Raw genomic sequence first — 25,364 nt, forward strand, 5'->3', positions numbered from 1 at the left:
ACATAAAGTTAACAGGAACCCAAGGAGATCTTGCAACCATTAAACCACCAAGACAATGTGACCAGAGACCTGGCTAGGTATCCCAGAGCCAGGAGGTCTGGCGTACTGACTTCTGTGCTCTGACTCTGGTCCCACAGATAACCACCATCACATGTGGGTGCCAGCAGTCCTCCATAAACCATTTACAGGAATTGCTATGGCAGCAACACTTGAATTCTTGAAGGATCCAAGACCTAATGGAGCTTTCCTAAAGAATTCAGGACACAGTCATGTTGAAAGTTGAGCTCTTTTGAGTGTCTCACTGTAAGCATCAGTATGGAGCTGCCTCTTACCAAACATTTCTTACCATTAGTTTTCCCAGCAGGAAGAGACATTATATTTGGGTGTCTGACTTCAGTTACAAGAGCTAAATGTCAAAATTAACTGCCTTAAGTAGGTGGGAAAACCAACCGTTTGAGACCAGGGATGCCAAAGCAAGGATGAAGAGAGCTGTTCTGTAGCACAAATGCCTTTCACAGTTTATCTGAACCAGAGCAATATACTAAATCTCAAGTCTCTGCTTGCAGCTCTGCTCAGGTAAGACTAAAATAGTCATTTACATAGTCACCTCCACCTAGAAAGATGTTAGCTGCAAACACATTTCAAGAGCAGGCCCAAATTCAGTACACTTATGATTCTGACTGTCTGTAACACTCTACATGATCCATACCTGCCCTGTGCGTTTCCTTCTTCAGCGTAAACAAAGGTACCAAATTTCTGTTCAAAAGTGCATGCAAGCTCAGAGAGGTAATTATTGTCATTACCAATTGAACAGACTCAGAACCTAATCTGTTATAAAGCAGCCTGTTAATTGGTGTTAAACTGTCATTAGCCTGCCATTTCCCATGTTATCAAGCTGACCTGGAGCACCACACTGTTGAAAAAAAACAATCCATTTCCCATTTTTGGCAAACAACAATTGCAGATTTGAAGAAGAAAAAAAAATCTATATAACTGGAATTGAAATAATTATGAAAAGGAAAACATCACTCTGCTGCTTTAAAATGCAGGGGTTTAATACACGTAGAATTGCACTTTTATGTACCTTTCCATGCACTGCTCTCTGCCTTGCTCCCTCCAGCGGTGCCCATGTTGGTGTGTTGGCTGACCCCCGCCTTCCCAGTGCTTCTGCAGTGCTTGGGCTCTGCCAGCTCAGCTGCTCATCGCTGTCAGGGCACTGACTCAATCCCTGAGCTGCAAATCTGCAGGTGGAACAGCTGCTTTCCTCCCAGTGCCTGAAGCCAGAAGCCTGCAGCCTTCTCCATGACAGGAGTCTCCATTTCCCAACCCACCAAGCACAGCCTCCATCCAATCCTACTTCGGTATTGCTGGGGACTTAAGACCTGGTACCTGCAGTTATGGAGAGTTTAAAACCACCTTTAGAAAGTCCAAAAATAATTCATTGCCTGATAATTTCATCAGGGAGCAATCTCTGAAATACTTACCTGCACATTGCCTCCCTCTCCCTCTGAGAGCCCACTGCACCCATCTCAGCATCCCTTGCCAGAGGATACAGGGCAGAATTTTCTGATCTGACAGACGTGCAAGAGTTTGGATGAGGGAACAGTGATTTTTCTAATCAGAACCTCTTGGTGTTCATGTACCTTGAAAATAAGGTCTGGGATATTAGATAAGGAAAAAAAGGCTCAAAGATTCAGAAAACCTGTGGAAATAGGGACTTGAAATTTCCTGAGATTCTTTCAGTTGTATTTTAGCTAGAACTCAGAAAAAAAGTTTAACATTTAGAATTATCTCCAGTTCTTACTTTTCTTTGTACTCCTTGCCAGTGCACAGTTGCTATTCTAGCTCATTTATGTCATTTTTCATTTTCCTTCCAGAATCCTTCCATCAGCTGCCTTTGCATGTTGAAACACTAACCAGATCACTGGAGAAGTACAAAAAAGAAAGAAATAAAACTTTCAGTGCCATCAATAATAAACATAGGAAGTTTCTAGAAGTAGGAATCCACCTAATTCAATGTCTTTCACTGCTGATGGCTATTATTCCTCCATTCAGGCTTCTCTGAGACATCTGACTATTTATCATTTTCTTTCCTTGCACTGGGAGAATACCTGAGTATACCTGCATAAGACTCATCTCTTCCTCAACAAAATGTGCAAATCTTCTATTTGATACCCTTTACTGTGACACAGATGCTCATCCACAGGAAATTCCCATTTATTTTAGTCTGTAAGACCTTGTTACACTGATATACTGATCCATGTGGCAACCAGACATTCTATTCCTTTTTTTTTGGTAGCAGATAAGCTAAGAGGCAGAAAACATAACCCCAAAATTGCCCATCCAGCAATACGACTTCTTTGTCAGCATCTTCCACGTGAACTGGAAGTCAAATTAGTACTTGCAGGTGACATGTACCTCTTAAAAGAGCTCTAACGCAGATCATCAATACTGTCTGTTAACTTCTATCTCTGAATAATTTTCTTGGCAGTAGCTGCTGCAGAAAAGCCATACATACCTACATGAGTTTTACACGTTATACTCAACATTATGCAGTGGTACCAGTGACCACTTTTTTTTTGTCAGGAGATTAGAAAACTGTCAGTCCCCGTCTTTTTCTCAGCCTGCCCTATTACAAGCAGAATTTATTGTTGCTGGGATACTGTCACGAGGACATTTGCTGGACGTTTTGCTTTGCTTATCTTTTACTCTTCAAAGTGCTACATATTCCCTGTCTTTTATCTAACTCCCTCATTACTATTCCCTCCACTGCTTACGTCTTTAGAGTTCCTCCATTTGCCTTCATGTGATCTTTCTGCTTTATTTTCTGCCAGTGACTTCAAATTCTGTTTGAGTGTGTGCTCCTTTTACTGCAATAAAGGAAAATAAACCTATACAGGTGGAAAGCTACCTCTTGCACTGCTTGGGAAGTAAGCTTTCCATTAGAGGAATCACTTGGTAAGGCTTGAAGAAAACCGATGAGCATGACGTCAATGACAGCTGCCAAAATCATTATAGCTTCCTCTACACTTCAGTCAACAATGTTTCCTTCTATTTTACCTTAATGATATGTACTGACACAGTCCAAAACAATGTAGAGACAGAGCAAAGACCAACATGAACTTTCTGCTGTTTCAGAAGATTAAGGTCTTCTTCAGTGTTCAAGGGAGTGGCTTCCCTAAGCATCATTCTAGAGAATAAACAAACAAGTAAAGAAAAATGCCATCATGTTTATCTATCATTTGTCCTAAATTACTTTAAGAATGAAATAAAAATGTAAAGATTTCCTTAATACCATTAAGAAACTGTTTTAGTGCAGGAAAAATAATTAAAACCTGTCCTTAATATCTTGGGATGCAATGGTGTCTTTGCTAATGACTTTTCACAAGCACCACCAACGATATTTACAGAAAAAAGGAAAACTGGAGAATGCCACGAAACATTATTTTAGCATTGTTTCTGTTTGCTAGATCAATCAAAGATGTATAGTCTTTCTTTAACAGAAGGCATGCAAAAAGCACAGGGACCTCTCATTTCTTGGATGATTAGTCAAGACTTACTGTTTAGCAGATGCGCATGTGGGCTTCTTCTGCACTAAATAAATGTCCTTCCTTACAGGCATTTGCTTTTGGTACTCAGCCGAAGTGGCCTGTTGGGAGCTCAGAGACAGAAACTCGGATGACTGGCTTGCTGCTTCTGTTTCCTTTGGCAAAAAGTTGGGTGCTAATTCAAAACAAAGCGTTGGCTTTTTGACGGGGTGTGTGGGCTGGCAGCCTTATGCTTGCAGAGTCATGCAAGGCTACAGGCAATGCTTTTCTCTTATGTTTTTTTTCTCCTAGAACAGGTTGCCCAAAGAAGTGGTAAATGCCTCATCCCTGGCAGCGTTCAAGGCCAGGTTGGACAGGGCCTTGGCCGACATGGCAGTATGAGGCACCCCTGCCCATGGCACGAGGGCTGGAATTAGATAATCTTAAGGTCCTTTGCAACCTTAGCTATTCTATGACTCTATGAATTAATGATTGAGCCTCAGCTTCTGTTGAGGGTGACTGCAAAACTCCTAAAGCCCCACTGTTTTATGACTCCAAGGACCAACACTTCTTTCCCCCACATCAAGAAATCACATCTAGTAGCACCATCTATTGCATTGGAAATACCCATAAAGAAGCTACCAGAACAGCCCCATCAGCCAGCTTTGGTGCCTACCACATAGTTTATTTCTGACTGATCCATTTGCTTTGCCATTATTACAGTGGTGCCATGACTTTTCTTTCACACACTGAAATGATGATTGAAATGATGTATTTTGTACGTGTCCTAAAAATTCACAAATCATTGGATTTTGAACCTTTCCTCTGTAATTTAGCTATTCCTGTTGTGATGCTGGGTTTAATACTGCGAACTAGGACCAGACTGATCCGATTAGGTTCTTCATGCCTAGGGCTAGCTCATTAGTGACCTTATCAGGATTTGTCCATGTGGACAGAGAGTAAACTAAGGCCTGAATTTGCAGAGTGGTATTTCTCAGCAGTAATTCCCTTCATGGATGCTCTTAGTGCACCACATTGAAAGCAAGCTCATTCACTTTACAAGCAGAGCAAATGCCCTGTATCAATCCCTTACAGAAACCGCTCTCCCTGCACTTTGTGCAAAGACAACAGAAAAAAGGCAATCTAGATCTCGGGGGATCTGAAGAGCATCCTTCTCCATTTGCTCACCATTTGCTCTCCACAGGGACTAGCTCCCCAATTAAAGCATTTAGTTAGGATTTGCATTGCCTCCCACTCTTCCCACGGCACAGCAAGGGGCAGCAATGGTGACAGGACCTCCTGCTCCAGCTAATGTGCATGGACCTCCCAGGCTGAGACCTGTGCCCAGGGATGAAAAGGGCAGCCACAAGCGGGTGATGACCAGGAGGGCCCTGGGAATCACTGGCTCTGCTAATTGCCTAAATTCACTCATTTTCGTACAATGCAAGTAAGCAAGGGACCCAAGTAAATTGCTGGGCAGATTATGAACCCTTTGCTGCAGGCAGGCTGTTGAACTACAGGCTAGCTTTTAAGAACTGTCTGCCCTCCACAACTGTATTTTTTCATGTAGTAATTTCCTATTTAACAATTTCTCCCCTTTGAAGACTTGCACTCTTTTTTTTTTTTTAGCTTTTCCAACAGCAGCAAAATTATTTATCCCATTTCCTCAAACAGAGGTTCATTTTATGTTCTCATGAACAATGGTAAGAAGAGAACAATTCAGGAAAACACACAAAGATACCCCCTGCCTGGATCAGAGAGAAATTTCTTATCTTTGACACCTGCTAGCAACTAATCCTTTGCATGCCTGGATTTACAATTAGTAGCCCCCCTGTAATGGGATTCAAGCATGCAATTCCAGCTGCTGTTCAGCGTTGCCCTCTGCTTCCCCAGGCCTCTGGAAGGGACTGAATCCTGCTTTTTAGTTTTATAGCATCCAAGGAGGAACTCCTTTATCTCCAACATCTGCTAAAGGGGCACTTCGGCACAGACCATGTTGGAAATCCTGTTTTTACACACCTTTGGTTTGACGCAAATACGTTCCTTGTCTGGGGACAGTTGAGGGGAAAACACATTTTCTTACCAGAAAACATTTGAATCAGGGGTCTCTGTTAGTCCTCCTGTGCCTCTCCATCAGCCCTGCATCAGTCACATGCCCTCTTGGACTGTATTTGCAGGAAAAGCCTCTCTTCCTCCACCCGGTGTGGTGACTGCTTAAGTTATCCTACCTTAATTGCCAATTTTTCTGCTCAACAGACAAAACCAGCTTTACCTTATTCATGCCCTGCTAGACCCTACTGTTGAAGGATCTTTCTTGCTTGCTTGTGACTACCCATACCCGGTGACCTGCTGTGCTGCTCCTCCTCCAGAAACCCAGTGCACAAAGCAATTGACAGCCAGAATAATTACATCCGTTAGCTACTGACTGGGGTTTTTTAAGTTTGTCCTGGAATCTGGAAGGCCAAGGAACCTTCTGTAACAGCAAATTAACTTGCATTTAAACTTCTACCCTAGCAAGTACTCAGTACGGTTTTTCAGTCCAGCATTTTGTTGGAATATAACAATACCTTAATTTTTGCCCATCTGAAAATATTTCTGTGCTACATCAAGTGAGTCATCTTTGCACAGTACAGAAAACTGAATAGGAATATTGTAAAGAATACAGTTCTTTGAAATAGTAGTGGTATTTGAAAGCCATCTACTGCTTTAAAGAACAGCATTTTATTAAGTATTTCAAAGGAACTTTGGAGCTATTATTTCTTATTTTGCTATTAAAACCTGTAAGTTTGAAAATTAATCATTATAGAACCTTTGATGCAAAAAACTATGAATAAAATAAATTCTGAAGTCTATTTTCACACTAAGTTATATTAAAACATTCCTTCATCTCCCTTATTAATTTAATGCACATTTCAAAGTATCTTAAATATTAGGAATAAGATTCTACTAAATAATCCAAACCCCTACGGCTTCTTGAATTTTCTTCCATTAACACACTACGTTATTTCTTATTGCATCCTAGTGACCTTTAAATAAACTCTCTGAGTTACTAATTAGCACAATAAACAATAGATTCCCATTTCATGGGCAATTTCATGGTCAAGCAACCCACTAGAGACAGGCTGCACGCTCTGCAATATTCATACCTGCAGCAAGCATCGGAGCATCTCTGTAAAAAGCTATCTCCTTTCAGCAGTATCTCTAGGAACATGTGTCAGCACATTTTTTGCTTAATTCCTGATAGCTGAGCCTAATTCTTTCATCAGCATGCATAAGACCTTAGAGGAGTGGTCTCATACAGAAGGGGAAAGGCATGTTTTAAGATTCACAATAACAGCAGCAAACTGCCCTAATGACAGCACAGCCTGACAGCAGGGACATTTGGAGCACCGTAGAGGAACAATATATATTGCACCATTGTCACAGCAAATTTCTTATTGTTCTGTTCTCAGGGCAAGTTTCTCAATTATGTTTAATTTGGTTTTATTACGAAATTTAATTTGAAGCAGTTGCTTTGCAGATGGGTTAAAGCATATTTTTTTTTATGTTTCCAGCAAGACAAAACCATTACTGCTATTGCATATAAAAGTAGATGGCGTTACGGCATTGTATGGGAGACGCTCATAGTGGAAACGTTGCAGGTACAAGGGAAGGAGCAATTTACATGTCTGCTTATGCTGCAGCTGAAGAGTATTTGTGCCTGGCTACAGCCACGTACCTGCCTGGCTTGCTCCCAGAAAGCCTTGAGGGGCTCCAGCTGGTGCAGTTCTCCCCACGGCCTCTTACTGGTGTGCTGCCTGTGCCACCGCAGCTTGCCTTCCACCGCGAGGTGAGCATAGTCAGCATCCGTGGCACCAGATGGGGTGAAAACCTCCTGAAGTTTCATAGTGTTGCTGTTGAAAGTAAAAAACAAGCAAAACCCTAAAATCCCCAAGCAAACAAACACTGTGGTTTGAAAGTACATAAGGGTGGCTGGATGGGAGAAGCAGGGTATGAAACAGCAAGCAGAAAGACAAGGGCAGGGTGGTTAAGGGGAATAAGCATTTGCTATCAGCTGGGGAGATTGTTTCTAGTCTCACAGTCCCACTGACCTCAGGGGAGGGCTTAACTTAGGGGAAACAGAAACCACTCTAGTGTCACCCCATCCTTCCTCACTGTCTGTTCTCCCTGTTATGGGGAGATCTCTGGGGCATGACCATCTCCTACTGTGCATTTCTACTACCATTAGCATAGTGGAGTAGACTATACTCCAAGGTTATATCACTGATTACAGAGTCACTAAGTCACAGGACAACTGAGGCTGGTGGGGACCTCTCCAGACCATCCTACCCATGCTCAAGCAGGGGCAGCTGCAGCAGGTTGTCTAGGGACATCTTATAGCCCACACCACTGGCCACTGGTCTAGCCTGCAATTCTTCCCTAAATGCAGCCTGTAACCAGCTGCTGGTATCTCAGATTAAACCAACATCTGCTTCTTCCTATGGATCTGATAACCTGTGTCTTTGCCCTCTGCTTCTCATCTCTAGCAAAGACAGTATAAGGGAAGCGGACATAAGGAAATTTGAGTTTTGTACTTTGAAGAAGCTGGGAAGGGAAGATCTGGGAAGGGAAAGCATCCCACATGGGCACAAGGGATAAACACAAGTCCCGAATGCGCTGAAGGTGATTCACACTGGTAACACACAGTGCTTGCTGCTGCCTCACGCGCAGTGGAAGAGTCACGTGGGTGTCCACATGAGTGGGGTTCTTGAGCATCCACAGGCAAATGCACTCAGTGCCCTGTAGCCCTCCACTGAGTCTCCCAGGACACTTGTGAGCAGCAGAGGATGGGGAAATAAACCTGTGCGTCCACAGCAGCAACACAAAAAAAGAGAAGACGAAGAACATAAAAGAAGGGTCTACCTGGTAAAAAATTAAGTAAAAGCTGTGGGTACAGCGGGGCAGGTTCCCCATCCCCAGCTTTACCAGCCAGTTGCCATAGAAACCCATTACTGCACAGCTCTGGGGCCCCAAATGCTGCAAATTTCCACCAATGCCAAGGAAACCCATCCCTTCACACTGGGCTCTGCAGAGGTCTGCCCTTCCCCACTCTGAGAATGCCCCGGCAACCTGAGTATGGATAGCTGGGAGCCCTCAGCTCATATAGCAGTTTCCTAGACGGTTTGTGTTATTTAAGGCAGTTAGAGGCAATCTTTTGTTTTATATCTGTATGCCCATATATGAAAATTACATTATGTGCATCATATTCTGGGAATATACTTATACCACAGTGCGCTAGATAAAGCAAATATTGTATTGATGTAAAAAGAAATAACAAAATATTAAAGGAAAAATCAATGAATGCTTTAAAATCTCATCCTTCAGCCTTACTTAACTTTGTTTAGGCAGGCAGTAAAGTTCCCATGAGCTCTAAAAGTAGGCATGCTGTAGTGCTGAGCTGACCACACTTGCTGCTGGAAGCAACACAAGCTGGAGGGAGAAGAAGGTAACCTTCTCACAGAGACAGCACTTTCCTGGTGCCTGCAAATAGCACTGAAGAGAGAAGCTGGGTTTTTTTAGAACCCAGGTCTGTATTAATAAAAAATTAGCATTCACCTGAGCACCGCCAAAGCGGCCCATTGCACTGACTACTACCAGCTTTAATGCTGCTCAAGCTGAAGGCAAAGGAACCCAACAACACTTGCCTCTTTGTGCAAATAAATAAACATTAGCTTGTTTCATCTTTTTCAGCTAGAGATATGCAGTGTCATCTCCATTTGGTAGATGAGCAAAATGGTGGGGGAGCACACTGGGCTCTGCTGCAGGCCTCATCTGCCGTACTCATTCAAAATGCAGAAGTTGCTGATGTTAAATGCTTTTATATAGGCTAGGTCTCTTTCAAAAGTGGTCCAGAATTAGGTTAGTAAGTCGATATTTACACACAAGATGATGTGCCCTGTTTTCACAAAGTGCTCAATACCCACCCCAGAAATTCCCATGTGGGGCTTGGAACTTTATTTTTGGCACCTCATTTTATAGAAAGACCATCTGTACCAGCTAGCTCTAGCTGCCATGTAATTAATTCCAAGTTATATAAACCATTCATGAATAAGCATTATTTTCCATATATTAAATTTGCAGAGATAGGTTTTAGAACTGAATTGGTATTTAGCGTGGTAGGCCTCAGAAATTGTCAATTAATGCTCCTTGACATTTTATAAGTATGTTAATTTATATTAAACCTACTGCAGCTAACTTTGCATAAGATAACTCCAAGCCTCAGTCATAAACTAGAAAGACTTATGCAGTTCAGGAGCATTATGGCTGCTCTTTATCATCTTTTTGACATAATGCACATTGTGTATGCAATGTGGTGAAGATAAACACACACATAAAGAAGGCAATTACCTCAGTTCACATAGACTATCATATTTATGACCATTTGCAGGGGCTTAATATAATTCATTTACTCTAGGTGCTAGAGCAAATACATCATTATAAACACATGAGCCAGGCTATGAGAGGCAGGTATCAAGATTTGCTGTCATCCAGCTAAGCCAGCAAAAAGCCATTACTCCTTTCACAGGTGGTTAGTGGTGGTCAGGGGGAGGCTGACAGGAGGATCTGGGTTTGGAGCCACTCACTGCCAAGCAGTGTCAGGGAATGAAGGCAAGACAGGGCAAGAAGAGGATGAAATTTGGCTCCAGAGATTAATTAAACATCTTGTTCATTTGAAAGGCAGGTGTTTCCTGTGTCAAGTGGCCACCTGGAATGGATGTGGTTTTGCAAGGAGCTGGAAAACTTTCAGCTGGGAAGGGATGGTGGCAGGGCTGAGCATGGCCATAGCTTGTCCTGGTCAGAACACTTTGCTTCCCTCAGGGGCAGGTATCCACCATGGGCTAAAGAGGATGGAGAGCAAGATTTGACATGAATTTGAACTCAGGTATTTGAGCAGGACCCTATAAGAAGGCAGGGGAAACGCAGGAAGCGTGTTCCCAGTGCTGGCTACAAAAGACAGTGCAGTTGCCATTCCAGAGAGCTCTGACCAGCTGCTGCTGAGCTGGACTGGCTCTTCTGCTGGAGTAAACCTGCACCAGGGTCATTTCCAGCCCCACAAACAGCACTGATTAACGATGGAGGATGGTTTCACAGGACACTCTGCGCATTGAAATTGCCACTAATATTGGTGCATTAAATATGACTAATCAGGGGCAATTAGGGCCTAATTACTTTTTCTCTGTTGTCCTCCCTGCAATTACTCACCCTGCTATGAAGGAGCAGAGGGTGGGCAGATGAACGTGCCATTTGGATGTCCTATCATTTCACACCTGATTTCATCTGACACAAAATGGGGAAGGCAGTAAAGGATCAAATCGGAAAAACCATTTAACTTCACAGATTATGAGAAGATATATCACTCAAAATTTCCCAGATTCTCAGTTAAACTGGTATCAGGCTGTCTGACTTGAATCCCAAAGATATGCTCTCTGTATAGGCACATATCTGTGACATGACAGCATCAGGAGTTTTGGATGAATGTTTGATAAATGTAGCTTTCTACACATATTTCCAGAAATCTGAAACATTTTGCAGTTGTATCTTCAGCAACCATTGTCTATTCTATCCCATAATGAATACGAGGGATTACTTTAGGAGTTAAAACACATGCACTTTTTTTTTATATTATAGGGCCTGATAAGAAATTAATTACACAAGTACAGTAAGAAAACCAAAAAGAGGAGGGCTGTTGTACAAGAAACAGAGCTGACATCTTGATAGTGCATCACTTTGGTAAAGGAAAAGAGGGGATAAATTAAGCACTTCCTTCTGTAAATAAGTGTTAAAGTAAACTGATTAAAACAGCTCCCACTAGCACCATTCCATGGCAGCAAAGAATAAAATCAATAATAAACATCAACATTTCCATTTTCTTAGTGCTTTTGTAACTCAGCCATGAGAATTTGCTTTTCACTTATGGCTTGGCCAAGGGAAGGCTCAACTAACCACGTTAGAACTTTTCCAGCTGATTTATCCCTGAATTGCTCATTTATTGACAAAGAAAGACTTGGCTTCAGAGACGATACTGTGGTGAAATTATTTTGCAGAATGTATGAAGCTTTTGGGACTTAAGTCTTGATTTGACTAATGCTGCTGGAGGATTTGATAGAATTTAGCATTTAATGGTCATCTGACATCAGGATGCTGCTGTCTTAATCTATCCTGGAATATTAAAATCTCAAAGTAAAGACTAATCCTTGCTCCCCATGGTTTAAACAGATAAAATATAGAGAAAGTGGAACTTAAAATCTTGGGCCTACACATCAATGGCACAGTGAACAGACACTGGGCTCTAAGGTCACTGTCTACAGCTTTTCCCACCAGAGTTTTCAGTCTCTGATATAATATAGCTTCCTTCCAGTGAAGTCAGAGTGGTGCAAAACCTGTCTCAGGTGTATACCCAGCACTGCACCTGTCTACACACAATAATCCATGACTTGAATATCCATCAATTTCCATGTCCACACAGCTGCCCACACCTGGGCAATGGTTTCTTGCACTCATCACTCAGCTAATGGGGCTGGCAGTAGAGGATTGCTGCAGCTCATTATAACACTACTGTCCTTGTATTTCTAAATATTCCACCCTTGTGTGACAAGAATCATATCAGAAAAAATCCCAAATTTGCCTGTGTTGCGGCAGAGCAGTCTGTCCCTGTTTCTCTATGAACACATGGAGGCTGGCAGTGGTAAGAAATGATTCTTTAGGTAAAAGGTGAGTGGCAAGTGCTCCAGCCAGGAGAGGTAAAATATGCTCAGCTTACCGTACAGCACCAGCTTCTGGGATATTCCAAAGCTTGGTAAGTATTATTTTTCAGAAAAAAAAAAAAAAAAGTAGGGCAAAAAAGTACAGTGTTGCTTCATCAAACAAATAAATATAAGTCAGTGGAAAATTCATGTTCTTATGCAAAAACCTGCCTAAGTTCCTATGAAACACTCCAAAAATCAGCTTTACAATTTGACAGAGCTTGCAGGGTGTCCCAGGCATTTTAACCAACTGGGGTTCAAACATCCAGGGGCAATCAGGGAAGTATTAAGAGCATATTTTTATTTCCCTTTGAAATAGCGCTGGTGTCTTATTTTAATACAATGAAAACTTATGTACTTGCTTAAATCTGGCACTGAAGAGCTGTTTTCTCCTCACTGATTGCCATCTGCCATATCTTCTGATTCAGAGAAAGCTTTTTTAAGAGGTGCAAAGCAAGTATAAAATCTGACACCACAGCAGGCTACTGGAAGCTGTCCTGAGCTCACCAGAACTGACATGCTGCGGAAGGACAAGCGACAGGAGAGGCTGAGGCCAGCCAAAACATCGCTGTTCTCTGCCCTTACCTCCCTCCTCTGGTACACACAGACCTCAAAGTGAGATTGTGGTGCTGAAAGCCGGACCAACAAAAAAAGAAAAAGAGGAATATCTTTCTTACAGTAGTTGTTGATTTTCCTAATCCCATGTCCTTTGGACCACCTTGAAGGTGCTGTCTGTTGAGCATGAGCTAAAGCAAGCCCATCTCATCACACAGAGAAGCCCAAGCTGTCTCACATTGTGGGAGCAAGCAGACCTTTATGAACCACTAATGAGCAAATAATTCACTTTCAACTATAAATAGACAGTCTTGTGTAAGCTCACAGAATAATCCTGCACTGTACATGAGCCAAAAGCAATAAATGCTCTGCGCCATGTCTTGACAATAGAGCTAATGTACGTGGCTTGCTTCATCTGAGAGCACAGAGCCTTGTTAGCTCAAGCGTTCTTCAGCAGAATTTTCAGAGTTGGATTACACTCTATAAAAGCCCTGGCACCGTGTCTGTTAAATGACATGGCAGTTTTTACACTTACTGAGACCACTGGAGTAATTTCCTTCTTTCCAAGGCCACACTCTGTAACACAGTGCTGCTGGAGAAATCAGTATCACCAGTGCTCCATCCCAGCCTGTGTGCTGCTTGGGCTCTTTTGAGAAGTTCAGCAGCAGTATGACCCTCTCCAACCCATGCAGAATATATTTCAAACGTAACATACTGCTTACTGGGTGCATCCATGAATTTGTGACAAGAAAACATCAAGGCAGTTCATGCTGGCCAGCTGAATTCCCTAAGTGAGAGATAACAAACAGAGTGATAATGTCAGGAGCTGAGAAGAGTTGAGCCTAATAAAATTTTCAGCCCTGGGGCAGAATACAACTGAGACTAATGCCTCAGTAAGACTGGCATTTGTTTCTCGACCATGCACATATTTTAACACATGGTGTAGGATGGATCATACAGATCACCTCAAGGGTAACATGGGCGCTTGTGAAGAAAGAAGGCTCCTCCATTTGTAATCGCAGCAGTGGACAGATACAGTCCAGTGTGTCACAACACAGATCACCACCTCCCAGTGTCCTTCAGTTTCACCACATCTCTGGTTTTTGGAGGAAAGGAAGAGAAGGCTTAGCAAAACACTTATGAGTTTTTTCCAGTGAGAAAATAAGAACTGATCTGTTCACAATAAATGGATATTTGTATAGAAAGCCATTTATTTGGAGATGAAATATTTCCAGCTTTTAGAAAAAGTCTTTTTTTTTTTCTAGATTCCACATCTGCATTCTGTGGTTCCCACTCTCTCTCCCTTTTTTACTGTCTTTTCCCCCACTGAGAAAAACTGAGTGAGAAAAACAGCATGAAAAAGGCATTCTGCCCAGATTTTAAAAAAACAGTCCATTCAGAAAAGCACCCATGGTTTGAAGGGCAATTTTTTTCAAGCAATTTTCCTACAGGAAAGCCAAGAGATGTCTGCAGAAGGTTAAATACTATTGGTGCAACCAAACTCTGCATCTTCACCAATTTATTGTGGCTTTGTGTTTCACCTTAGCAAGCTTGGGTTCAAATCCAGACAATTTAAAAACTGGAGAATGTACTGAACGAGCTGTTTGGCACCTTCCAGAGCAAGGACAGTTTTGGGAGCTAGAAGTTCCAGACCTGCCAGGCTGCCTGACACCCTGGAGATCCAACATGGCTGGAAGTCTAGGTGGTGGCTGGGAGAGGAACGAGCTACAGGTTACAGACCTCTGGGCACCCACCACACTGCTGATGTGCACACTTTCTGCAAAAACACGGACCTGGTGGTACTGTTGCTTTGGCTCCTGTCTGTATCTAAACCATACAAATCTCCAGAGACTGAGATCTCCATCCTCCTGTGCCCCACAGTGCTGCGGCTCATCACTCTCCTTCCCACTGCGGGTGCTGGTGGGAGGAGAGGTGATGCTCAGCACAATGGGGGAGCAATCAGGAGGAACATATCACAACAGACAGCAATCTGGAGACTGTTTGTGTTTCACTGATTTTGATGTGGTCATATCATCTGTAAATTATATACCCAGCTATTTTTCCAGTTAGCCATTATTCTGTCAGGTGATCAGCTGCCAGTTCCAGCCCTCCTAACCATATGCACAGCTGTAAACCTTGAAAGCAGCTGTCTCCAAAGCAAGCCAGTTCAGGAAGAACTGGGAAACAAATTACATAAAAGCAGATTAACTTCTCTTTAACTTCCTTCAAAATATTTCTCCCTACAGCCTCTTTAATCCCATTTTTAAGGGAATTTGGTCTCTTTATTTGTCATACTTATCAGTATGACTTGAATTTAAAGCTTTATACTTTGTTTCTGCCCATGGACCTGTTGCAGCCATAATCCTCAGTCTTTTCGATGATGGGGATGGTTCTCTGAGCAGTTACCAGCCTTTTGCACTGATACTTTCCACAAAAAAAAGACAGCCAGGGCATGCTTGGTGCATTTAGTTGAGAAACTCGTTGGTGGGCAGGTGCAATGTTCTGACAGTCTTGGGGTTTTTTTACTGTCTTCTCTTTTAACCTTGAACCACTTGCATATGTAATTCTCATGTGCCATCTCACTGAACAGGCAGCACCTGCCAGCCAGGGGCTGGGTTTAACCAGGACTGACATAATGGAAAGATACTGCATAAGGACATTTCTAACAAATACACTATTTCACAAGGTTTCAAGAAATGCTGTAATTTATTTCTAAGGAAGCCAACTATTTAGAATAGACTTCTAAAATAATGCCAGAATGCTTCTGCATGCACACTGGTCTTCATTATCTAGCTCAAATGCAATAAATCTAAATGTGACGTATCCTCCCACATCCTCTCCATTCGCTCTAAAACCCTTATCTCTTTGTCTGAAAGAGAAAGAACAGGAAGAACAGCTTACCAGGTGTCTAAATGAGTAAGAAGTATCCTTGTATGGTGGGTGCTACATACCAACAGCAGGGCGACCACCAGTGTGAGGCTAGGGCACCACAGCAGCCTGGTCACAGGTCAGGCACCCCAGGGCAGTAGGAAAGGTCACATCACTTCAAATCAGGTGATAAGAGCTTTGTTTAGAGAATGTCTGACTTCAGTCCTGTGTTACTGAGGTCAAAGGTAAAGGTGGACCAAGCCCTGGTGTGGGACCATGGAAGGGTGAAGAGCACGCAGAGTCCAGGATGCAGCTCCGAAAGGAGGAGGTCTTGGGGAACACATTGCTGAGTTATGAGGAATGTGCTTGAAGAGTGAGGACAATGGCAGAGGAGAAGGTGTTAGGGTTGTGGTTTAAAAAGGCAAGACATTACACAGGGATGGGTGAAAGGGCTGCTCGTAGCTTGTGACCAAGGTTTACTTATTCTGCCCTCTATAAAGACCCTCTCCTGCTTCCTTACCCAGAGAAAGACCTCGTGGCTTGCAGGAGAGCTCTACTGACCTGGCCCTGCCTTCCCTGGACTGCGCAGGCTGCTGCTCCACCCATGAAATCTGAGCCCTGCACAGTGGAGGACCCTCAAGGAGGGAGCCAGGCTTCTGGCCCGTTTCACTCTGCCAGGCTCAATGCTCTGGGAGAATCGCGTGCAACATGGGAGGAGAGGAAAACTGATCCCGTCGGGGAGAGCAAGAGATCAGAGAATTAAAAACCGAATGAGCTCCCTGTGCCTTCTGCAATTAAAGGGAACTTGAAAGAGTTTCAATTTGGTGATAACATTAATTTGCCCTCTTCTCTACCCTCCTGCTGCAGTTCAGAAGAGTCCTTTTCAACTGTTTATTGACTGCATGATGAAAGACTGAACTGAAGGGACCCTAAGAAAAGGAAAGTTTGATAAGTTTTCAACCCTTTCATCAGTTCTTTAAACAATGTTCAGAAAAACATGAGAAAGACTGTGTTTGAGAGAAATATTGTAATTAAAGCTGCATGTGGTGGGCTTTGCTGTTCAAATGTGACTCAAATACTTGCAGCCCCATGTTGTGTAAAAATTTAGTTCACAATTTTGTCACAAACAAGGCTATTACGAAACACATTTCTATTTACCGAGTTATTTCCTTTACTTGCTAAGGAACAAACTGCTTTGGTAAACTAGCTATGTAGGAAACACAGCACATTAATAATTAATATATATGCACAGAACATGCATATGACATGAGCCCAGGGATTTCAGGGAGCATGGGATCATACAGTGTGCCAGGCACCTCCAAAATGCAACCTGAGTGCAGGACACCCCACAGGCTCTCATCTCACCTGAGGTGTCTGTGCCTGTCAATGAACCTGCAGCAGTATTAACATGTACACCTTGTTCTGCCAAAATTTCCATCTTTCTCAAGACCATACCTGAAAATTTATGCTCCATGTTTCTTTTCCCATGTTTCCTTGCAGTCTTGTCCTGTAGCTGGCGTGGGGCAACTTGAGTCTTGGTAACTCACAGGATGTTCCTACAGATGGTGGGAGCAACAGAGAGATGTGTTTCAACACCAACATACCAACTGGTGTAAAATGTCCTTGCCCGGGTATACTCAGACAGTGCAAACAAGCTAATGGGAAGAAATGTCAAATCTCATTTTTCTAACTCTTGAAATGTAAGAAATCTTGAGAAATATCACAAGCCCATCAAGTTTCCTGGGCACAGTTTGCCCACAAATCAAAGACTTCAAACAACTCCATTTCATTGGCACAGATGGATCAAAGGCACTTTCAAAGTCTAGCCAGCCACAAGGCATTGACAGGGACCAGTCCCTGATCAAAAGCATGTGGGCAAATGCCTGTGGTTTGCTGATAGCCTCTTATCAGGGCTTCATCGCACAACGGCTTTGTTGTCACAGCAAGAGACGAAAGCCTGACAAGGGACTGCTCGCTCCTGGATGTGATGGAAGGCACAGCCATGTGCTCCACAGCTACTCACGGGGGTCAGCGCTTGCAAACAGCTCCCAACTTCTCACAGTTACAATTAAAAAAGGAAAACCTCCAGAATCCCAGACCACACCACCACACTGGTGTGAAGGCAGCACGCGGGAGTCCCTGGGACTGCGTGCTGGCAGCCACACCAACAGTGACCATCTGGCCTGCCTTTGAGACCTGCTGGAGGTGGCTCCTCTAAGTATTAATTTTTGCTGAATAAGGCTTTTCTGACACACTGGTTACATCTGCTGGAGTCTGTTAGCCCACTGATACAGCACACTGCTGAAGGCACCTGACACTTGGCTACTGTCCCCAAACTTGGCACTATGTCACAAGCAGGAAGCACAGGGGAGGAGCAGGAACTAAATGGATAATTGGGATCTGTGGGGCAGGACTGAACAGAGCAGAAGGGGTTAACACAGTAATCAGATTAGAAAACAGTCCTAATTATTTCAGCAATGAAAAGCAATGGCTCACCTTACCAGGCAGCCAACTAATACCATCACAGACGTCTTCCTTGTTTATTTGCTTGTCTTCTCAGACTAGAAAGAGAATGTGGGGGATCCCATTCCTAGCCATCTGGCATTAGTGTGAAAAATATGGTAAGAGAAATTGCACAGTTGTCTCAGTAACTCCCTTCTAGATGATAATTCACACATTCTTATGATCGTAGATTTGGTTTTTTCCTAGGCTTTTACTCACCCATGATTACAACCCTAGGAGATTTTTCTATTTGCAGTCCCAACCTCAATCAGCTTACTTCAGGTGCCTTATTAAAGCTGGGGTTCCGAGAGAGTAATTTTTACACAGAACTCAGAATTTTTACCCACTGGTGTCACTGGTGGTGGGCCTGGCCACTCTTCACACTTTCACCTGAAAGCTCCCTTGAGCATCTGCCCCTGATGTGACTCAAAGCACTGGTAGCTGATGGTTCCCCACACAGCACACTGACTGACCATCAGGGACAAGTCAGAACTGAGCTCTGTGATTGGCAATACTACATTTTTGGACCAGTGGCTTCCCTAACAGTACAGATTTAACCCAAATGTGGTATAATTACACTGTTATTTGCAGAGAGCAACCCATGGCTTTCCCAAAACCTAAGTAACATACCGAGGTCAGCCTGAGATCCCTCACATTTCAGGCATGATGCTCTCCTTGAACCTCCAATTGTCTCCCATACACTCTTGCATTTGTCTGAGAAAGAATGAGAAATAAAAATAAGCTCCCATCCAAGTTTGCTTCTCTTTCTCTAATACAAAGCTGCTGTAAATTGCCCTCAACACTGCTTTACAAATAAGGCAGCTGCTGAGAGCTTGAAGAGCGCCACACGCACGGGAAGCAGTCGCCTAGCAATAAGGAAAATGTAAAAGCCCTCCAAGTAGCTCCTCCTTCCATTTCTTTTCAGTGACTCATTCTCTACAATATGCTCTTGGACTCTGGGGTTTTTGTTGATTTTTTTTTTTCTTTCTTACAGCAAAACAACTCATACTGCGTGTGTCAGGTGAAATGAGGCAAGGAAAAGGGTGCATGCACTGCCTTCATTTAAGAACACAGGAACATCCCAGGTGTCCCACACAAGCTGAATGCATTCCCTATTTTATTCCTGACACAAGAGAACAAACTGTAAGAGCTGCAATGATTTGCAGTTACAAGGCACTCTGCACAGCCTGGGCAGGCAAACCATCTACTCTGGCTGCTACATGATACCAACACTTAATGGGTACGTCGCAAGACAGAAGGTAAGTAGATTTGAAGGTGTCTTGTGTCTGGAAATCAGGAACAAACACACTCAAGGCAATGGAGTGATACAGCTCTGAAACTGGTGTGAAGGAAGAGTTATGTCAACTGACCTGACAGGGGTTTTGGCAGCAGCGGTAAGTAAGAAAGGAGCAGGTTTCCCATGCTACTATTGAATTTACATCATCTCACAGCCAAGCTGTTGTGAAGAACTGTGGAACAGTCCAAGATGGAATTAATTATTTAAAAACAAACCACATACAGCTGAATGGCCGAATTTGCCTTTAGCCCCAGGAGAAGTACACAGACACATTTCCAAAACCCACCAAAATTTTCTCATCTTTTTTCCCTGAATAATCCTCATCCTCTAATTCTGACTAAAAAATATCTAAAAATTGTTCCAGAGAAGAACTGTGATGAAATATGCAGTGGACATATGCTATTGCATCAAATCTTGATGTTTACTTCATCTGATGTCACGCAGAATACTGAAGCTTGGGACTGTGCTGGGAATGATCCCAGATATGCAGTAGGATTTTAGGTCACATCACTTCATCTCTGATCAGGCGTGGGAGCACCTGGGAGAGCAGATGGCTAGACAATGTAGCTATCACTGGTGGATTTAATCTTCCTGGATTAAGAAGCAAGTACTATGCAACTAGTTTGATTTACTAAAGACGCAGCAACAACCCTAACACATGAAAACCTTCCAGAGCTCTTGTGATGAACCTCCTTCTCACACAGTTTCTAGTAGGACTGCAAATCTATGGGCAACTCATTCACCAGCCACTTCCAGTTACTGTAATTTTTATTGCATATCTGTAAGAAATATCCCGCCAGAAAAGAAAATTTAAAATCTAGCTTCTAGCCATACAAAGCGCAGTGTGCTTTCTCCCAGCGTGACAAAGGGAGAACAAAAATCTTTAACGATTTGTAATTCTGGGTGACTGCATCCCCTTGCCACTGTGAATCTGCAGTCTTCAGATCTGCCAGCTGCAAACCTAGGTTGTTTCCAGAGCACCCTTATCCAGCATTGCCCTATTCAGTGAATCCACTGCACAGCGCAAAGCAGCGGCTTTCTTTTGCTTGTCCTCATGCAGGTGAACTGGCTGCAAGCCACCAAAGGAATTGCTGTCTCCTAAACTCTGGTCAAAAATGCAGCTGGCATGAGCTGCGCTACTCAGGAAAGTCATGGCTGGCAACACCAAGCCCTAACAATCTTAACGACAATCACAATCTGCTTTCAGGGCTGAACTGGGGGGAATCTTGTCCTGAGCAGTAAATGAAGAAAGAATCATTGTCCTGGAAAAACAGTTGCTAATCTTGACACACGACAGTTTAGTTCTGTAATAACTAGCCAGTGGTATAAAAGTGCACTATTTCAGCGATGGATACAAGGGGGTAAATGTATCCCTAGTATAATCCTACTGCTTTCCATGGAAATACATTAGGGGTGGATTTACTCCAGCATGGGTGTACAACGTATTGCCACAACTTCATCCCTAAACCACACAGACAGATGTGAAGATTACCATGAGGGTTCTCAGATTTAGAATTCATAAATGAACTTCTTGTTTCTTTATAAAAAGGTCACAGCAGGATTATGTAGAGAAAATTACACATTCTTACCTAAATTTTAGTTAGGAGAAGCTTCAAGATAAAATTAATCAACAGTAGCAAATGTATTATAATAAAACAACACTGATACTATAAAAAGGAAATTACTCTCTTACTTTCACACCTATCAAATTTAGAGGAAGAAAAAAACTACAGTACCATTGTGTGTATTATGAGGACAGTCAATGAGACATGAAACAAGGACGAACTCCATTTGCCTGGGCAAGAAGCCCAGTTTGGAAGTAATTGCTGTAGTGGTGTAGCAGCTGCAGATATAGCCAGATCAAATCCAAAGATCAAACGCTTATTTCATTTTGATAAAAGTCATTAAACCACAAATCAACTTACTTTGGAGTACAGTCAGGAAATAACTCTGTATATACCATCTGCACAGAACTCTCCCTTAATATACTAAAGCAGTGACAGCAGCCTTCTTATGTGAAATCCCCAAACTTATATTTCATTAAGTATCAACATTCCTCATGTAGATTTTATTTAGCAGATAAGCCATTGAAGCATGTTTAAAATCAGACCAGAGGGTTTCTAAGCTTAGTACCAGGCTTTTGAATGCAAGCACAACACTCCTCCCCCTTTGAGTCTCATGATGACAGATAAAAGAATGGCATCAAGGGCTTACCTAGAAAATTTCAGGGAGCACCAAGGAAGCTCTGGAACTGTGGAGTTCTTCAAGAATAATCAAAATATAAACAGGAGTGTGAGAAAAAAAAATAATCACAGATTGTAGCAGTTGCATCAGAGCAATTTAATTACTGAAGTGCACGTTCTTCAATACATTAACTTGGCAATTTAGTCAGTCTTTGGGGAGCTTTTGGCCATCGGTTACAGGGCTGCTTCAGCAGGTGCAGCCTCTACCTGCAGTGCTGGTGCCTCAGCAGCCGAACCCCCCAGAGCATCCCTCAGGTTGGCAGAGATTTGCTACAGTGGATACAGAGTGGGCAGGAGGGTGTCACCAAGGCTACTTCTACTTTGATTTGAAGATAACAGAGACTTCTATAACTGTATCATTCCAATACAGACCATGTTGCTATTGTGCATCATGGCTTCTCGAGGGGCTGATGTAGGTTATGCTCCAGAATCAATACAAAGTCTTCCTATACTTATTTAGGCTTGCTTAAGCTCATATGGGTTTCTGAAGAAGAATTTAGGAGTATTTTGTTAGAGTCAAATTATAAGAACCTCACTTGTTCTGAATAGCTTTTTACTCTCCTTTTTAGTTCATCAGAATTTAAGCAGACATTTTTTGTAGTAATACACAACTCTGTAGTTGTGCCAGAATCTGGTCCACTTATCTGTATCTAGAAAACAAATTCCAGCTTTCACGCCGTGATTATAGCAATCAATCTCAAACTCTCACTGCCTATTAACTTAATAGATTGTTCTGGATGTCTGGATCTGCAGTTATAATACCACTAACATTTATCGAAACGTTGAGAGAGGAAAGATCAAAACCTCACCTTAATAAAATAATCCTTTTTTTTAGACTAGGAATCAGTGTATTGATTTACTCACAGTACACCTCCCACAAAAGGTAATTCACTGTTACCTGTGCCCTTCAGAAAATCTCTGTATTACTGATGGATTTAGAGCTAAAAAGTTCATTATTAAATTCAGGATTAACAGAAAGTTATCGCGACAATGTTAGCCCAGCTACTGACAGATTATGACATTTTCATATCAGTTTTGGGGGTTTGTTTTTTGGTGGTTTTGGTTTTTTTGTTTTTTGTGTTTTTTTTTTTTTAGGTAGTTCTTAATATTTACCTGCTAAGAAAATAAGAACTCACCCACTGGCCCTACGTTCCCACCATTCCCAGGATGGTGTCCTGGCCTCTGCAGAGAGTCCATGGAAGAGCTTTTCTTGGACTGAAGAACTGAATAGTTTTTGGCAGTCCCTTGCAGCCCCACATATATTTTTTCAGTGAGTGTCCCTTTCACTTGCATTAATGATTTTACTGGAAATTTTTACCATGTAAGTGGGAATTACTTCTAATCCTCAAATTATTAGAATTCTTAGCACCTAGGAACAGTTTTCTAAGATAAAAAGAAAACTTTTAAATGAGTTTTGAAATATTCCTCTGAAAATTAATATAATACCATAACTGTAGGGTGGTGGTTTTTTTTTTACAAAAACCCATAAATTTGAATTAATATATTAATATGAATGGATTTTCTGTCTATGCTAAGCCTTGAGTTGTTCTTACTTCAAGCCAAACTTTTCAAATATTAACCAGGAAGAAAAGGAGTTAGTCTACAATGCACAGTTATCAGGAGACCAAGGCAAAGTTAGTCTACCAAAGGTGATGATATTAATAATGACATTTATGCTGCAGGAATTTAATTGGACTGAAAAAGAATTTGTAGTAAAGATGTCCAAATAACTCAAGACAAAATGAAAATCAGTCTAAAGGCACTGAGTCCTCAATTAGTTTGGGAGTAGCAGATTAAAGATAAACTTAGAAAAATTGGTGGAGTAAGCAACTATTAGGGGCCACTAGGATGTGTAATGTCACATCAGATTTTCACTTTTTGATGCTTTCAGGTAAGATCAAGTGCAAAATAGTTTAAAAAATACAGGAGTTGATTTTTTTTTTTCTTTCTTCAAAAGATCAAACGTTTTTGCTTTTAATAAAACCAATGACAGTCACCAGCCTTGGCTGTTGACACAGATGTTTTTCCTAAACATGATGAAATAATGAGCTACAGGAATGACACCTTGGTTATATATAGAAAATCGCTACTCTGTGTACAGACATTCAATTTATGTGTACTGCCTTTGAAAAATCAGGGGAAAAAAGGTCTTTCTGATCATCCCCAGTAAGTTACTTTCTTGGTGTTGCCTTGTTCTGTGCAACACAATGAAAGGAATAACAAAGCAGAATGTTTCTAAAAGAACCAGAAAGATTTTCAGACTCTGTGGATTGATCTGTATGTGTTCACATTTAGGTAAGAAGAAAAGAAATCTATGCAAAACATCTTGCAGGCACCAGTAAATGGATTGTAAAACTATGGGACTCTGGTAGAGCCTTTCCAGCCGAGCACTCATGTCCTGCCTGGCTCCAGGATGCCAATGCCCTTAATGGCAGGGGTACCTGGCTGTCTCCCACCCCACCAATGTCAACATCAAACTTGTGCTGACTTTCAGCTCTAAACTCACAACATGATATATTGACTAAGCAAAAATAGAAGTCAAACACTTAGGTCATTCAAAAGACCTCATTTTATGTTCTTCTTAAAGGAACATACCTGAAGGAGAAAATCAGTTCACTCAGACCAAAATTCTGGGAAGCTGCCATCTCTGACCAGGAGGCTATCTGTGCAGCATCTTCAGGACCCTCTGCCATGAATTCTCTCACTGACTGAGGTAGAAAGCAGGCCAGGCATCCTTCATCTTCCAGTAGTACTCATTTAAAACAAAAACTAGGGGAAGAGAAAAAACCAAACACAACACAGAAAAGACAATAATGTATTGTCTGTCTGATTTGGTGAAGAGAAATTAATGGCTCTAACAATCTGTTCTGATTTCACACAATGCATTTTCTTCTATTTTATCCCAAGTAGAAATGACTCAGCAGATTAGGAAAATTCAAAATTAGGAAGAAAATACACTTAGTAGAAAAATCTAGCATTATATAGATTGTAAACAACCTAATAGTAGTAGCAGAGGCTATTTTGAGAATGTCATTAAACTATATTCCTGCTTTAAACAATTGCCACATCAAGACAAAAACAAGAACACAGCAGAACAGAAGCTCTCCCTAATTTGCATTCAAAGTGGTTAATTTGCCAGGTTTACCCATGGATTGCTTTTTATTGTAAATGTCACACAACTGTATCAATACTCATTTCTCCTCTAAAGAAACACACAACAGCCATGCTCCATTCCTATCTGCACACTGCATCCCTGTAAACATCTACAGTGCCTTGTTAGCACCAACACATATTAGTTTAAGTAAAAGCAAACATGCCCTTGTCTAACATTAAAAGTATGGCCTTGAAACGACGCCTTCAAAAATTCCTCTCTCTCTTTGCCCCTGCTCAAGGGCAGAGACATCTCCCCCATCTTTAGGATAGCTTAAAATGCTGTTCTCAGCCTTTCAGTGCTTGGTGCATATGGTGCTCCCCATGCCATTTCCCACAGCAATCTTTCTGCCACTTTTCTGGCTGGCCTCAGGCTTTCTGTACAGGTGCTGCAGCAGCCTGCTTCTGTACTGCTGATCTGTGCTGTCGTTATTCACTC

General features: G+C 42.1%; 2 long non-coding RNA genes across 2 annotated transcripts; both read right to left on the bottom strand.

Annotated features, from left to right (window-relative positions):
• Positions 1 to 982: 982 nt before the first annotated feature.
• On the bottom strand, positions 983 to 7,161 carry LOC133217002 (uncharacterized). The gene is made up of 3 exons (XR_009726785.1): positions 2,912 to 7,161; positions 1,485 to 1,924; positions 983 to 1,389 (listed from the first exon to the last, which is right to left on the bottom strand). It is a non-coding gene; the product is annotated as an uncharacterized LOC133217002 (long non-coding RNA).
• Positions 7,162 to 14,707: 7,546 nt separating this feature from the next.
• Positions 14,708 to 23,152, bottom strand: LOC133217017 (uncharacterized). The gene is made up of 3 exons (XR_009726790.1): positions 22,912 to 23,152; positions 21,747 to 21,793; positions 14,708 to 14,862 (listed from the first exon to the last, which is right to left on the bottom strand). It is a non-coding gene; the product is annotated as an uncharacterized LOC133217017 (long non-coding RNA).
• Between the last annotated feature and the right edge of the window lie 2,212 nt (positions 23,153 to 25,364).

The sequence above is a fragment of the Neopsephotus bourkii genome, unplaced genomic scaffold, assembly GCF_033783945.1.
Source record: "Neopsephotus bourkii isolate Nb327-2 ecotype Australia unplaced genomic scaffold, CSIRO-AGI_Nbou_v1 NB_1080, whole genome shotgun sequence".
Classification (NCBI taxonomy): Eukaryota; Metazoa; Chordata; class Aves; order Psittaciformes; family Psittacidae; genus Neopsephotus; species Neopsephotus bourkii.